Source organism: Akebia trifoliata, chromosome 13 (assembly GCF_017979445.1).
Source record: "Akebia trifoliata isolate Shusen 1 chromosome 13, ASM1797944v1, whole genome shotgun sequence".
NCBI classification, from domain to species: domain Eukaryota; kingdom Viridiplantae; phylum Streptophyta; class Magnoliopsida; order Ranunculales; family Lardizabalaceae; genus Akebia; species Akebia trifoliata.
This window is the reverse complement of record NC_141387.1, coordinates 4,522,568-4,539,356: the sequence shown is the minus strand read 5'-3', so window position 1 is coordinate 4,539,356 and position 16,789 is coordinate 4,522,568. Positions and strand designations below refer to the sequence as shown.

The following is a 16,789-nucleotide window of genomic DNA, read 5'->3' as shown; positions in this document are numbered from 1 at the left end:
CCATCTCTATGGTATATCTACTCAAACTTCATCTTCAATTCATCATTTTCTACCTAGAAGTAATCATTTACATAAAACCCTAGATTTTTCTATCCAAAATCTCATCATTTTCAATTTTCCCAAAAATATTATTTGTTTTTTCTTCCAAAATCAAGTCATCTTTAAGCTCTTCAACTTCTAGGGTAACTTTAATCTATTTAATCTTATTTTAGTCCATTATTTTCTACCTTCCCTTCTTTGTAGAAAATTATAGATTTTTCTGCTCAAAATTTCATCATTCTATACTTCGTAAAAACTTCTATCTTGCCTTGAGATTTGAAGGTTGAAGTAGATAAAATCTTAAAATAGTTGATGAGATAAAAAATTTTATCCAATGAGGTTGAAGATGATTGCTTTTTAGAAGAAAAATCTGGATTTTTTAACATTAGAGGTTGAATGTAACGGAGTTTAAATCTTTTCCACTTAGTCTATGTACAAAAACTGATGTCAAGGGATGCATGTCAAAGTTCTCAAAACATAGGGGAAGGGTACCTCTAATATTTAACAAAACATAGGGGGGCATGTCTAATTCACCTTAGATAATTTTGATATCTTTTGAGTTTGTCCCGACATTTGTTCCCCTAACCCTACTAAAAATATTCTATTTATTAAATCCCCTCTATTATTTTAATATTTAAGATACCAACTTCTATTTCTAATGGATGACATACCCATTTTGACCTTATTAGCCCTCTCAATTTTTTGATGAATAGTTTAAGACACCACTTTGCTCTCAAATGATGACATGCCCCCTAAATTTTTATTGGATATTTTACATAGTCCTATGTTTTCAAACTGATGACATGCCCCCTACCCAACATTTTTGTTGATCTAGACACCCCTCAACATTTGGGTGAATATTTGAGATGCCCCTATTTTTTCAAACCGAAGACAAACCACCATAAACCCTGTTCTTCTTTTCTACATTAACAAAAATAACCGAAATACCCTCATCTTCAGCTCGTAACTAAAAATATTTCATTTTTTTTTATCATAAAATCAATTAAAAAAATTTCAGCTTCTGTAGAAATTAATTTTATTCTATTCTCATCTTAATCCATCATTTTGAATCTCTCCTAATCCCTTTGTAGAAAATCTTAGATTTTCTTTCAAAAAAATCTCATCTTCTACTTTAAAAATCCTATATTTTTCTTTTGGTTTGAAGATTTGAAGTAGATTAGTCTTTTTGTTCAAGAAGAGGGTAAAATATTTTGAACCTCACATTAATCTCTTTGTAGAAAATCCTATAATATTCTTTAAAAAAAATGATCTTCTACTTTAAAAATCCTACTCTTTTCTTTAGGGTTGAAAGTTGAATATTATCTTTGCATTAGAATATTAGCATGACGCATTATATTGTGGCTTACACTGATACATATCGTATCAATATGGTGTGTTGTGTATGTGAACACCTTTTTGTCAAGCTCACTTAGTAATTTGATGAAACACCTATTTGATATTTAACCAAACATCTTACATGCCACACCTTCCAAGACTTTGTTTGATAAAGACAATGAAGGATAGACCCAACTAATAGTAGCAAATGCAAAGAAGATAAACAATCACATAAAGAAAGAGTAAGAATACAATACTCACAATACAAGATTTTACGTGGTTCATCCAAAGGCCACGTCCACGAAGGTATGAGTGTTGAAGCTTAACTTCACTATGAAGAAAACGGGGCAACTCGATACAAGGAAACACCTCTATCACTTAGTTTCACATTCTTCTATATTTCAATCTTCCCAAACATCTCAACATCTCTTTTCTTGAGTTTCTTTCTTTCTTTACTCCCTTTTCTAGAAATGACTTAGACTTCCTCCTAAAGAAAATAAAACCCTTCTTTTTAAAAGCATCACAAAGTAGGCCACTTATATAAATTACAAGCCCAACCCAAATTACCTTGGACCAACCCAAAAACACACACACTTGGATCGGGCCTAATTGTTTTGAGTCATACTTCAACAATCTCCACCTTGTCTAAAAATTCTTCAACCCTTGGAAACGTTGAAATCTTAATGTGTTTATAACACCTCCACCTTAATAAGAAATCTCTCATTTCCATGCACCTCAAGTGGGGAGGTGCCCTACAATCTCAACAAGTAATAAGATTAAGTAAGTTCAAGCAATGCTCGAAGTTGTCCCTTGTAACCGGCTTAGTGAGATCTCCATCGCTTGTCACTAGTGCAAAGTGCACTTCATTCTCACATCCAAACCTTTGTGGTGGTTTGATGGTCCTCCTTGACATTTCATGGGATATGCTAAAAGGTTCATCATGAACCATCTCTTGTTGTTGTTCTTTCCCATCAAAAGTGCTACCTATTTCAAATTGAATTTGAGCTTCTTCCCTTGTAGTATTCTCCATGTTAGTAAGAACTTCGGTAACAATTACCTTGTCACCAATTACCGATTTCTAACCATTATCTTTCTTGAATTCTCTTTTTGCTTTAAAACCTTAATCAAAGACCACATCTCTACTTAGGATTTTCTTCTTGTTTACTAGCTCCTAAAGCTTGAATTCCTTCACTCTTTTCTCAAATCTGAGGAAAATGTATCCAAGTAACAAATTGCAACTTGTTTCTTTCATCACTAAGAATAAGAGTATATGCCTTGCATCCAAACATCTTCAATGTAGAGTAGTCCAATTCTTTTTCCGTTTATACATTTTCAGCACATTTAAACTTAAGTAGCTTTGATAGTGACTGATTAACCAAATAGTAAGTATGGTTAATCGATTCCGCTCAAAATGGTTCGGACAACCCCACATGTAACCTAATGCATCTCCCCCTCTCCATGAAAGTTCTATTCATACTCTAGGCAGTGCCATTTTGTTGATGATTTTTCTTCATGGTAAAGTATCTTTTATGCCTTATTCTTTGCAAAACTTCAAGAACTTGCTATCTTTGTACTCACCCCCATTATAACTTCTCAAATATTTGATTTTTCTTCCTGTTTGATTTTCTACTTCGACCTTCCATTCCACAAACTTGGTAAAACATCGGATTTCTCTTTTATAAAGCAAACTCAAACCTTTCTTTAAAAGTATCATCCATGAAAGTTACAAAGTAGCGAGTTCCACCTTTTGATTTAGTAGGTATAGGCCACACATCGGAATGAATATAGTCTAGCAACCCTTTACTCTGGATTTCTTTACTTGCAACTTTGAACAACACATGTATTGCTCCAGCACCTTTTAATAATTGTCGTCGGTGTAATTTTTTTATTGCTCTTTTACTTATATGGTTAAGTCTTAAGTACCAAAATTGAGTTTCGTCTTTCATATAATTTTCCTTTGTGGATATTGTACTCCACTTAAAATTGTATTCCCTAAAAGCTTGAGTGGTTATTTGCAAGTTCACATTATGCCTCAACACCTTTCAATAATTGTCGTCGATGTAATTTTTGTATTGCTCTTTTACTTATATGGCTAAGTCTTAAGTACCAAAATTGAATTTCGTCCTTCATATAATTTTCCTTTTGTGGATGTTGTACTCCACTTAAAATTGTACTCCCTGAAAGCTTATAGATGTTATTTGCATGTTTCACATCTTTGATTACTACCATGACTTCCTTAGACACCTTGAGTGCTCCATCCTTTGTTAAGAATGAAAACCTATTTGAGTTGAGTGTGCCCAAGGATATTAAATTCTTCTTGAGTGCCAGCACATGCCTCACACTACCCAAAGTTCTAGCAACCTCATCATACATTTTTATATTCATGGTACCCGTTCTAATGATTTTGCAAGTTGTATTGTCATCAATTAGAACATCTTCATAGTCATGAGGTTTATAGGAGTCAAACCAATTATGATTGTAACAAATATGAAAAGTATACTTGGAATCTAAACTTCAAGAGTTGAAGGTGAGATTACCCGAAGATGCCGCTAGTCACTCTTCATCACTTTTTGATGCTACGCTTGCCGTAGAACTTGACTCGACTTTCTTCCCTTATTTTACCTTCACTTTGTACTATCTACAATCTCTTTTGTAATGTCTCTTCTTCTCATAATGGTAGCATTCAAATTCTTTCTTATTTCTAGATTTGGATCTAGAATTATTTTCTTTGAATTTTTCTTTCTCTTTTGTTCAACCTCTCTTGCTTGAATCCTTTGCAATAAGTCTTTTCCTTTGAGCTTCTTTCTCACTTGACTTGTTCATTGTCCTGTGAGAGATAAGGTTTTGAAACACCTCCTTAAACTTGAGAATCTCCTTGCTAAGCATAAGTGTAGTCTAAAAGTGTTTGAAAGAATTAGGAAGTGATCTCAATAAAAATAATGATTTGTCTTCTTCTCCAAACTACACTTCTACCTTCAACAAATCACTAAAACACCAATTGAAAGTATTCAAGTTCTTCATCCTTAAGCCACAGAGTTAGTCCTTAAGGAATAGCTTGTTGGATAAAGTCTTTTCCATGTAAAATTTATCATGTTTGTCCCATATTCCCTTAGCACTCTTTTCTCCCATGACGTTATACATGTCTTCATTGAAAAATATACAACTCAATAAAACTAATATCTTTCAAATATAACTCCTCCTATGTCTCATTGGACATACTCTCCGATTTTGCTTTAATGCCCCGAATAGAATTATGAAGTCCTCGTTGGATAAGAATATTCCTCATCTTATTTGCCATAATGTAAAGATTGATTTTCCATCAAGCAGCTTTACCTCAAATTTCATTCCACCAGAACTTCTGATCACCGTTGTACCCTTCTTTGCTATTGCAAACCCCCTAGATAACTTATGCTCTGGTACCACTTGTTGTGTATATGAACACCTTTGTGAAGCTCACTTAGTAATTTGATTAAATATCTTTGTGAAGCTCACTTAGTAATTTGATCAAATACCTATTAGGTACTTAATCAAATACCTTATATGCCATACTTTCTAAGACATGATCGGATAGCTTCGAGTTGTAGAGGACAAAATTCTATGTATAATGAAAAATAAAACTTAAAAAAAGATTATTTTTTACCATTGAATTTCATTTTTAAGTTTAGGGAGTTATGTGGAAGTTTGGTAGCTGTTCATTTTCAAAACCTTGGATCTAGTTCAAAAGAAATTAGTTTTTGATTTTTTTTTTTTTTCTGTTGGATCTGAGTTTTTTTATGAAGCTTAAGGGTTGTGGTGTTGGATTTCTGATGTGATATTCCATATGAACAAAACAAACCTTTGTAACATCAAACTCTTAATATGTTAGTAAGGAAAGGGTTTCACTCTACCAGACATTTTTTTTCTAAACCTGGTCAACCAAAATCTTATACTCTCGTAAATAGCTAAGAGTTTTTTATAAATTTTTTTTTTTTATTCTAATTTCTATTGAAAAAATATATTGGGGAATGTTAATATCCAAAACCACATGGGATGTTAGCAACCGCCAATCATTCATATTTTCAAAAATGTCCATTTTTTTTTCTTTTAGTGAGAATGCAATCTTATTTAAAAAAAATTTGCTTGTCTTTGTTGAAAATTTTAAACGGCATTTTGGATTTTAGATATTATGTAATAGATATTTTGCAATAAATATAATAAATACTTTAAAAATGCAAGGAATTTTTTTTATTTTTACCAATATGTCATTATATAAGTACGACTAAAGGACAAACAACTGAAAGGCATTTTTGAAAATGTAAAGTATTGGAGGTTGCTAACTTCCCTAGAGCCTAAAATGGGCCAGACCCTGGTTGGATCTAATTATATAGATATTCAAATGTAGGTTTCTTTATATTGATTCAGATCCGTTTTGGGTCATACTAACTAATACCATACCCAAATCCAACTCATGTCGGATAATTCTTGAACATTTGGCATTTTTTAAAAAAGAATAATGATATATGCATACAGTCTTGGACGCAGTTGGGTACGTGGATAATGTGGCAAGGGCATATAACTGCACATATTTTTCTTGTGTATCCCGATGAAAACAATCTATGGTTATGTGCCCTTGCCACAACAGCTTAAAATAATATTCCATTTTATCATTATACTCTTAAATTTTATAAGAAATCGATGAAGAAAATAATATTTAGAAAAAATTAAAAAAATAGCTTTCAAAACAATATATATTCGGATCATGGCAAATCTGGGGGTGGATTCATATCCATCCCTGGAGTCAGGTCAAGATATATTAAACTATATTCAGCCCATTTTATGCCCTAAACTTCCCGATGTGGTCATAAATCTTATACAGTAAGTTGCATTAATATGGGAGACTCATTGGTCTCATGGGTAATTCACATTGACTTTCTTGCTTGGTTTCTAAGGCCAAGATAAGTAGCCTTAAGTCATCTTGGCCTCGAGCTGAATTTTTAAACAATGTTGCTCCTCATCACTGGGAAGCCCTCAGACCATATTTCATTCATCATCTCCACCAACTCTAACCATGCTCCCCTTTTAAGACTATATAGGTTTTTAATTCGTAATCAATTGGTTTATTAACTGTTGATATTTGAACTTTGCTAAAATTCTTGATGTGATTATGTTATCATATTGGGTATATAAAATCATATATAAAAAGTCCACTAGTATGATACTTAAGTCAATGGTATCTAATCTGTCTACTTGATCCTAATCCAAATCTTGAAAATATGTAACTCTATGCACCATATCCATGATAGGACTTATATAATTTTTATTTATGCAATCTTGTGAGGATGTGTGGCTTAATTTATTAAAGGACTAACAAAATTTTTACAATTCTATTGTTGTATTATTGGAGAAATAGCACAGGAAAATATGGTGGATGCAGTTGTTGGTGTTCTAATACAAAACTTGATGGACAGTCTCTTAAATGAAAGGCGTGAAGTGCTTCAATTCCACAACCAGTTTAAGAAAATGGAAAGGGAACTCCCTTACATGCAAGGCTTCCTGAAAGATGCAGATAAAGTGAGGATAAAAGATCAAAAGCAAACTCTGAAGGAAGTTGTAAGGGATCTAAGAGAAGTACTATATAAAGCAGAGGACATTATAGCAGATTGTGAGTTGTTCCTGGAAAGAGGAGAATGCAAGTGCATGAATTACTTCTCCCTTTTATCATTGAAATATTGTTACCAAATGAAAAAGAGATTGAGTCAAATAAATCAAGAAATAGGAGATCTGCGGAAGAGGATGAAATCATACCTGCCTCCAACTCAAAGTCTTTCAAATGAAGAACAAGCCGGAAGTAGTCGACCAATAAGATATCCAATCTTAATGACCGATGCTGAAATAGTTGGAATAGAAGATGACATACGGAAAATTAAGCAGTGGATCATGGAAGCACGTGGGCCCCTGCATGTCATTGGGATTGTGGGGATGGGCGGGATAGGCAAAACTACCCTCGCTGAAAACATAAAGAAATATTATGATCAAGTGAAGGAGTCCTTCAAACATGTCTTGTTTGTGAACGTTTCCCAAACCTTCAAATTTGATGAATTACTCAAGAAGATGTTGAAAAAGCTTGATGTGGACGACACGAAGTTATCGAACATTGATGTACATGATCTACTGGAAGAATTACGTAAACAGCTGCATGGGAATAGGTACTTGATTATCTTGGATGACGTGTGGAGGACAGATGAAGGGTCGTGGTGGGAGAGCTTCAAGTCCGCTTTGCCTCGAATAAATAAGGGTGGTTGTGTTGTTGTTACGACAAGGAATGAGGAAGTGGCCCGATCGATGGGAACACTTGAGAATAACATACATAAACCGAAACTTCTTTCCAATGGGGAGGATTGGTTATTATTCTCCAAAATAGCATTTGCAAATGATGGTGGTCATTGTCGAAATCCAAAAATAGAGCAAATTGGCAGAGAATTGGTTGCTAAATGTAAAGGGCTCCCTTTGGCAATCAAGGTCATGGGAGGAGTGATGTTAGGGAAAGGAGACTCTATCCATGAGTGGAGGCGAATATCCGAGCATCTAAAGGAAGAGTTGGCGGCTCATGATGAGGAGATTTTCGCTCCACTACAGTTAAGCTACGAAGAGCTTCCTATGCATTTGAAGCCCTGCATGTTGTATTTTGCAGCATTTCGAGAGGATTATGAAATATCTGATGATATGATGGTTTATTTGTGGATTGGTGAGGGTTTTGTTCGAGGAAGGGATGGAAGGGCTGCATTTGAGATTGGATTGGAGTACTTCGATGAATTAGTGAGCCGTGGTTTACTACTAGGCACAGGGAAGGATGATTATGAACGAAGATTTATAAGGTGTAAAGTCCATGATATGGTACGTGACATGATTATAAACATTGCCAAGGACGAAAATTTTATGGGATTAGATAACAGGGGTATGCTATCTTGTACAGATAGATCGCGTCGGGTGGGCATTGTGAATTCACAAATGAGTCAAACTAATTCCCAATTGTTGAGGACAATAATTGGGGTTGACTTAGAGGAGAACGAGGAAGAGTTTGCCTTAAATGTTGGACCCAAATTATGCAAGTTAAAATGGCTGAGGGTTTTACATGTTGACTTTGGCTTCAAGAACAGTTTTGGAGCAGGGCCTTTGAAGCTAAATTGGTTGAATGGGATAGGATCTCTAACACATCTTATTTGTCTTACAATAAAACGTTCTCGTTTGGATGAACTCCCCAATTCTATAGAAAAACTGAAAAATCTTCAAGTTCTACATTTGTCCGTATTCCGTTTTTTAAAGAGGCTTCCAAAACAGGTGACTACTTTGGAGAGACTAACTATACTGGATTTACATGAATGTCTACGACTAGAATACCTACCCAAGGGGGTTGGAAAGCTATCAAACCTTGAATCACTTATGGGGTTTAAGATTCTAAATTCCAATGTCGACGATGTGTGTCACCTTTCTGACTTGAAAATGCTGATCTGACTCAGACGATTGGAGTTGTTCTTTTATTCAGTAGATCGCTTAACAGAAGGGGAGCTTACAGTCTTATCTGAGCTCAAACAACTGGAGTTTTTAAAGCTTTTTTTTGTTGGGACAAGTGAGGAAATCATCACGAAAGTGGATTGCGCGCTTCCTCCTCTTCAGAAGCTTCAGGAACTACGATTCCACGTATATAAAGGAGAAAAGACACCTATTTGGATCAATCCGACTACTCTTCCAAATTTACGATGACTTTGTATTCAAGCTGGAGACATTACTAGGATGAGTACGGAGTTCTTTGGTAATAACAATATAGTTTGGGACTTGGAAACCTTAATCTTACGTTTCTTACGAAAATTGAAGGTGGATTGGCTTGCGATGAAAATGGTAATGCCATCCCTAAGAAAGCTTGAGGTTGATGATTGTGGCAAACTCGAGGCACCCCCATGGAGCAATGATGGTTGGACGAAGGAAGGAGACGCTTTGGCAGATGTGGTGGAGGACTGAGAAAAGCATGTAGGTCATGGTGAGAATCACTTGGGGGGGCGTATAAGGCTTGTTCCTTGATGGGATCACCACTACTCTTTATTGTTTCTTTCTTTGTTGTAATATTGAGTCTTGAAATAACTCAACTGCTATGATGATATGTGAGCAGATGACTTTAGTATTGTATTATTTCCTTGTTTATATACATAATTTTTGTAAAATAAATTAATTTATATTCATAAAAAGATAATGTCAACTCATGTAACAAATAAGGGTCTCGTTCGCACCAAAATTGTAAAACTTCAATAGAAAATAATTTTATTCTATTTAACTTCATCTTAATCCATCGTTTTGAACTTTGCCTAAACCCTTTGCAGAAAATCTTAGAATTTTCTTTCAAAAAAATCGCATCTTCTACTTTAAAAATCCTATACTTTCTTTGGCTTTGAAGGTTGAACTAGATTAGTCCTTTGGTTCAAGATCAGGGTAAAATATTTTAAATCTCACCTTAATCTCTTTATAGAAAATACTATAATATTCTTTGAAAAAAAAATGATTTTCAACTTTAAAAATTCTACATTGTTCTTTAGGTTTGAAGGTTGAAGTAGATTAGTACTATGGTTAAAGACTATCATAAAAAAAAAAAAAATTCCCTAGATGTTGAAGACTGCTTAGGAAACTTAAATCAAAAGAAATCTTCAATTTAAATTTAATATGAGATTATTGAGCTCATTTTGCATTAATCTATTAGAAAAGGCTACCGTCACAGAGGTATTAAGGTGTTTCGGTCAGTATCTGAGATCCGTATATATGTTTTCAAATAGATGGCATTTCCCCTTGACTTAGGTCTTCTCATGTACATTAATGAGAAATGACTTGAATGCCTTTTTCTTCAACCTCTAACCAAAAATCCCTTGAATTTTTCCCCCAAAATCACCCATCTTCAAGCTCATAAACCTTATTGGAAACTATAGTTTGCCCAGCCCCCTACAAGAAAATCCTTGATCCGCCCCTAATCAGAGTCATGGGCTTGAAATTTTATTAATTTTGACAAAAAGATAATAATAATTAATAAGTTTAAATTTACTCCTAGAACAATTTTTGGATGAAAATTTTGATTTCAACAAACCTCTACTATTGCTTCTCTTAGAGATTCTAGTGCTCAAATATTATTTTTGCACTAGAATAATAGTATGACGCATTATATTGTGGAGCACATTTATTAAATAATATCCAAAATCCAATTGGTTACTCATGTCGATTGGATTTTAGATATTAAGTAATAAATATTTTTGCAATAACTACAATAAACACTTTAAAAATGCCAAAGATTTTTTTTATCTTTACAAAAATGACATTATATAAGTATCTCTAAAGGACAAACAATTGAAAGGCATTTTTGAAAATATAAATTATTGGAGGTTGCTAACTTCCCTAGAGCATAAATGGGTTGGACCCTGGTCGGATCTAACTACATCTACATTCAGATCTGGATTTCTTTATTGATTAGGATCCAATCAGATCCGTTTTGAATCATACTGGCTAGTACCATATCCAAATCCAACTCACATCGGAGAATTCTTGAACATTTGGCATTTTTTAATCAATTTTACTTCTTTGCAAGCTTAGAATAATATTCTATTTTACCATTATACTCTTCAATTTTATAAGAAATCGATGTAGAAAAGGATATTTAAAAAAACATAAAAGTATGGTTTTCAAAACAATATATATTCGGATAGTGGCAAATCTGGGGGTTGATTCATATCCATCCCCAGATGTGAGTCAGGTCAAGGTATTTTAAATTATATTCGACTTATTTTTTTTATTATTCAGATCTATTTCATGGTTCCAAATCTGCTAAACTCAATTTTCAAAACTTGGATTTTGGGTGAAGTCCACCCCATTTTATGCACTAAACATCCCCATGTGGTCGTAAATGTTAGCATTTATATATGGGTAATTATAAAAGCACCCCACAAATTTATAAGGGCAACTCAGGCATAGCTGAATTGTTTTGTCTTATATATATATGGGTTAAAAGTTATAATGAACTGATTTTTGGTGAGGATAATCTCAATGATGAGGAGATCATCTTCCCCAAAAATCAGCCCATTCTAAATTTCTAACCCCATCAAAATGGGTTTACAAAATATATGGACGATTTACTATTCTTGAACTAGAATGTAATGACGAAGTTTATTAAATTACCTAAATCGAATCAAGTCGGATGATTAAACATAGAACTTCCCGTGGACTCTAATGAAAATCCAAACTTGGCCAAGGAAAGTGCACATTGGAGTCTACATTGGAGGCCATGACTAATGATCAAGCCCATTGTAGAGCCTGTAATAAGATCATCTTAAGGCCCATGTCCTAACATGACTGACCCATTCAATGTTGAAGCCTATCAGTTGTGTAAACTACAATATTACCACTTTTGAGTGGTGCAAAGGAAATCCAGAATTGTCTCTTTTTTCCTTTTTGATCTTTTTTTTACCCTAGTGTCAGTCGAATTTGGAAAAAAAAAAAAAAAATTGATTGCATACCTCATGAGCATGGTGACAAAAAATCTGCGAATTTTTTAAATTAAAGTACGGTTTTAATAGTTGTCGATTCAATCAAGAAGTTTTTGAAAAAGATCTTTGATTTGAAAAAAAAAAATCACAATTAATCAACGATTTCTCAAAAAATCTCATAGATTATTTTATTTTTTTTAATTATTTTATTTATTATTTTTGCATTTAATATATAACATAAATATTTCTTTTACATTTTTTTTAAACAATTATATTTTACTTTTTAATGTATCCAAAGTTTTCCCAGCGTTACCAACTTTTTTCCAAAGCTTTCTCTTGCCGAATTATTCCTGAATCTGACTTTGTCGCTATGCCCATGAGCAATAGCACTTTAAAACCATGTCCTCGCTATTAGACAAATTACCAGTCCTCACAAAACTTTTTTAGTTTTGAAGGTTTAGATCATTATGTCACCATAATTTTTGGATTATTAAGTTGATTCTATGGGCCAGTGAAACTGATCATAGTTTTGAAAGGGATACTAAGTTTACGGATGTTTCATGTTTGATAAATTACAACCTTGTAAACATTTAATAACATGTATTGGTAACATTTATCAAACCATTTGATTAGCCTATGTGGAATCCCTTGTACCCACTAACAGACCTTCATACAATATAGAAATTTCAAAACATTATTGAGCAAAAATCTTGCTTGCCTTTCAAACAAAATAAGATAAAATAAAAAGAAAGATACGAAGCCACTAGGTATTATAGTTTCAAAGATTTTAAAACAGAACATAATTTGTACTGAACCTTGATGGAATGTGAACATAATTTATATATCAATTATGTAATAAAAGATTTATAATATTCTTCATTTACTTAATATGATTATTATCTTTGATTAAATCACGAGTGAGTATAGTAGTAACCTATAAAGATTTTTCTTATGTTATTTATTCAAAATTTTTTCAGATACTTATCACGAGGAGGTGCCTTAGTTAAATTTTCAGAAAATTTTATTGTTACGTTCTTTTTATTTCAATTTTGTTTTACGTCAAAATAAATGGTGAAAACATTGATAAACATGTAGTGGTTTATTTTCATTTATGAACTCTATTTGATGAGTCATCCAAGAAGAATGTTATGTTGATATTATTAATTTTTTTAAATAATGGATTGAGATTATGTTTTATTGCTATTTATTTTTAAGTTTGAGTATATTAGATATAAATTAAATTTCATTTAATAAATTATTAATTTTAGAATATTCCATCATTGTGGTTTGATAGAGGTTTAAAATATCTTTATAAAATTAACAAAATCATCAAAATCGAATAAATATTAAATTTTATATGTTTTTTTAAAATAAACCACATGAATCTGAATTTTTATTGTCTTTGCAAATAGGTTTTGTTTCAGCTATTTTTTTTTAAGAAACATTTTTTCTTTGAAAATAGTCAAAACACAAAACTTCTAGGCTTATGTTTTAGCTTTCCAACACCACTGACCATTCGTGAAAATACTGGGTGTATAATTCGCAACAATAATTTTTGTAAAATGGGTTTGTTGTGTCTACAATGGGACATCACACATTTACTAATTTTTTTTTAAATTTTCTCCCATATTTTCATCTGTAACTCGTAACTATTATATTTTTTATGAAAAATAAATTGAGTTGAGAATCTAACAATTTAGAGAACACACAATATTGAGGTGTTTCAATAATCAAATAAAATCATACTTTTGGATTACCGATGTTTATTTCTAGTATTGATAGTTTTTAAAAAAAAAAAAATTTAAGTGTAAACCATGAAATCCCTTTTACTAAAATAATAAATATTTTTTTATATATCTTAAACAATTTATAATTTTTTGATCTTCAATATTCGGATCTATATCTTGACTCATGAGTTATGGGTAGGGTCATGGACCTAAATTTTGAGGCGTCACATTACCGCCGAATTAAAACATACATGGTGCTCGAAAGAGGCGCATACACATAACTCGATTGAGTCAATTTAAGGAATTGAATGATCACTGAGTTTGAACAATTACATATTTAAGGCCATTCCTCGTGTATATAACAAAAATCATGATGAGTGAGTCTTCATTATCATCAAAACATCATGAACTTTTATTATCATAAATATTAGACAACATTGGTGACTAGTTACAATTGAGTTTAATACTCCCATTAAAAAGTCCAGTTTATAAATAGAGATACTTCTCCTACTCAAACCCAAGGTAAAATTTACACACAACTATAATGCTCATATTTGCTTACTGCTCTGTAATTTTCATCAAATACTAGCTTGATAATTGGAGCCTCTTTGGCAGGTGCTACACCGGTGCATTTTTAGGTAAAGGCTAACAAAAAAATTAATCTAAAAAAATAAGATTCACTGGAGAAGATGATAAAAAATTCAAAGGATCATCGAAGAAGAAAACCAGAGAGTCGCATTAATTGTAGTGTGAATTTCAAGGAGTGGGAGATTCAAAAATCCCCCACAGTGCATGTAGCCAATCTCAAAAGTGAGAAGATATAAAATATCCAAAGTCTTGTAATTGATTATATTTTCCTTTCAATTTTTATGATTTTTCTTCTTTGTAATTTTCTTATTTTAATTAATTTTGTAAGTATGCATGCAATTTATTAGGATATTAGTTTTACTTTTTTCTCTCTTATTTTCTTTATTCGCTTTGGATGTTTTTATGTGAAGGAGAAATTGATCCATTAACATATCATAATTTTATTTTTTTCCCTAAAAACAATTGGACTTGTTGCAATCCTAGAATTAATAAACCATAAGTTGAACCCGTTAAGTTTATGCCCAATAATCTATAAGTGTGTGTTATCAATCAAGATATTAGGTGCCATTTGAATTTGGTAGGCCTGACAAATCTCAGATTTATAATCCCCAAGCTCCATCATTAGGAGACATAAAGAGGTGTAGAGCTTATATGATTAGGACAAAACCCATAAAATATGCCTAAATTCCCAAAAACTAAAGTATCTTGAGCCACATTGAGTAGTTTTTTTTTTTGTTCTCGTGGGTATCCTTACCCTTTGGGTGTGACTAATCCCACGGTCACATGCAACGCTCCCTCAAAAAGTCCTGCATGCAACAAGTTGAGTAAAGGGACAATCAAACCCTGGGGGTGGCCCAAGGAAATTCATAGGTTTGTGGGGTTTCAAACTGTTGACCTAATTTTCTTGAGGAACCTACATGGAAAGAAGGGAAAGTATGAAATTCAAATTCAAAGATAATAAAGAACGAATGACTTGGTCAAAGAGGTAATTGAACTTTGGACTTTTTTTTAAGAAAAAAACAAGGTGTTTTTATTTTTTCGGATTCCATAGGTCGTAGAAGAATTTTTTTTTAAAGAATTTTGAAAATAAAATTGGAATAAAAAGATTAACATTCCCGTTACATTTTTTATTTTAAATTTTGGAATTTGATGGCCATCCATGTTCAATAGCTTCGATCAAGCTCAAAAAGTACTTGTTTTTTATTTTTTTCATGAAATTTAGAAGGATATGTCTGATTGCCCATTTTGATAATTCATGTCGACTCAATAACCCATAGTAAGATTTCAAATCTTAGAAGATTAGTCATGATAGTCTGATTCATAAAGTAAGGTTTGCCATAGTAATTTAGAAAGGGAATTTTTGTAATAAAATTATAAGATATAGATCTGCTGGATGATCTCTCGTTAATAATTGAGACTGCTCACAAAACACAAGTCCGACTAGCCTTACTAAGTTAGGGAGGAAAAGAGCTTTTACTAAGTCTCATCCACCGTGAAGATGGCCTTGAGATTCAGTAATTTAGTAAGACTAGTCAAATTCCTAAAGTCAATTGAGACGGCTGTATCCCAAATTTTGAAAAAAAATATATATTCCTTAAGTCAATCGAGACTTCCAAACGTGAAGAAATCTGACCTGAACTCGAAAAAACCGAATAGATTTTCGATCGATGGAATCTTTGGATCTCACTCTGAATCGAAATCTAAGAGAACGATTCCCTTGAAGCTCGTACGGACGGGACGATTGAAGATCTTTTTTGCATTGAAGCTCATACAAGCTCTTTTCGACGTGGATGAAATTCAGAGGTGATCGTGTGATCGTAGATGTACCCATAATTGTTGAGTTTATTTGCTTTCTAAATATTTTGCTTCCCCAATATTTTTGTGCTCTAAGTTCTTTAATTTCTTCATTAAAAATGTTTTCAATTGTTACTTAATTTTTTTAATTGTTTGAGAGAGATATTTCCATATAATGGTTAAGAAATAAATATTTTAGTTGCGTTGGTGCAGGTAGCTAATTTCAAAAGGGAGAAGATATAAACTATCCAAAGACTAGTACGTGATTATATTTTTTCCTTTCTATTTAGGATATTTTTTTAATTTTTTTCTCTCTTATTTTCTTTATTCTTTTTAGATGATTTTTTATTTATTTATTTATGTGGAGGAGAAATTGATCCATCAACATATCATAATTTCATTTTTTCACTAAAATCAATTGGACTGATCGCATTTCTAGAATTAATAAACCATAATTAGAGATACTCCCCTATGTTTTGAAATTGATGACATGCATCCCTTGACCTTAATCTTCTAAATAGGGTAAGAGAAAAAGACTCAAATGCCCTCATCTTCAACCTCTATCCAAAAACCTAGATTTTTCTTCTTATAACCAATCATGTACAAGTTCTTCAAATTCCATGGTATATCTACTTAACTTAATTTCAATTCGTAGTTTTCTACCTTGAACTAACACCCTTTAATGTCCAAGACCACTCTACCCAACACTTGTTAGATGATCCAACCAGATAATGAAGTTTGTACTTTAGAGATCATTAGTCATTGTAGGCCATGACTAATGATCAAGCCCATTAAGTAAAGAGTTAAAGAAAG

At 32.6% G+C, this 16,789-nt stretch overlaps 1 protein-coding gene across 6 annotated transcripts in view; it reads left to right on the top strand.

Moving 5' to 3' along the window:
- LOC147387433 (disease resistance RPP13-like protein 4) overlaps positions 1 to 16,789 on the top strand; it is a 94,001-nt gene that overhangs the window by 11,567 nt on the left and 65,645 nt on the right. For 2 of the 6 annotated variants that reach the window (XM_086421765.1, XM_086421764.1), the window contains exons 1-2: positions 15,713 to 15,985; positions 16,190 to 16,234. The exons of 1 other annotated variant lie outside the window; for it this stretch is intronic. The gene's annotated coding sequence lies outside the window, so the exon portion shown is untranslated. Of the gene's footprint in view, positions 1 to 15,418; positions 15,986 to 16,189; positions 16,235 to 16,789 lie in introns of those variants that run through there. 3 more of the 6 variants (XR_015171540.1, XR_015171541.1, XR_015171545.1) reach the window with 3 other exon arrangements.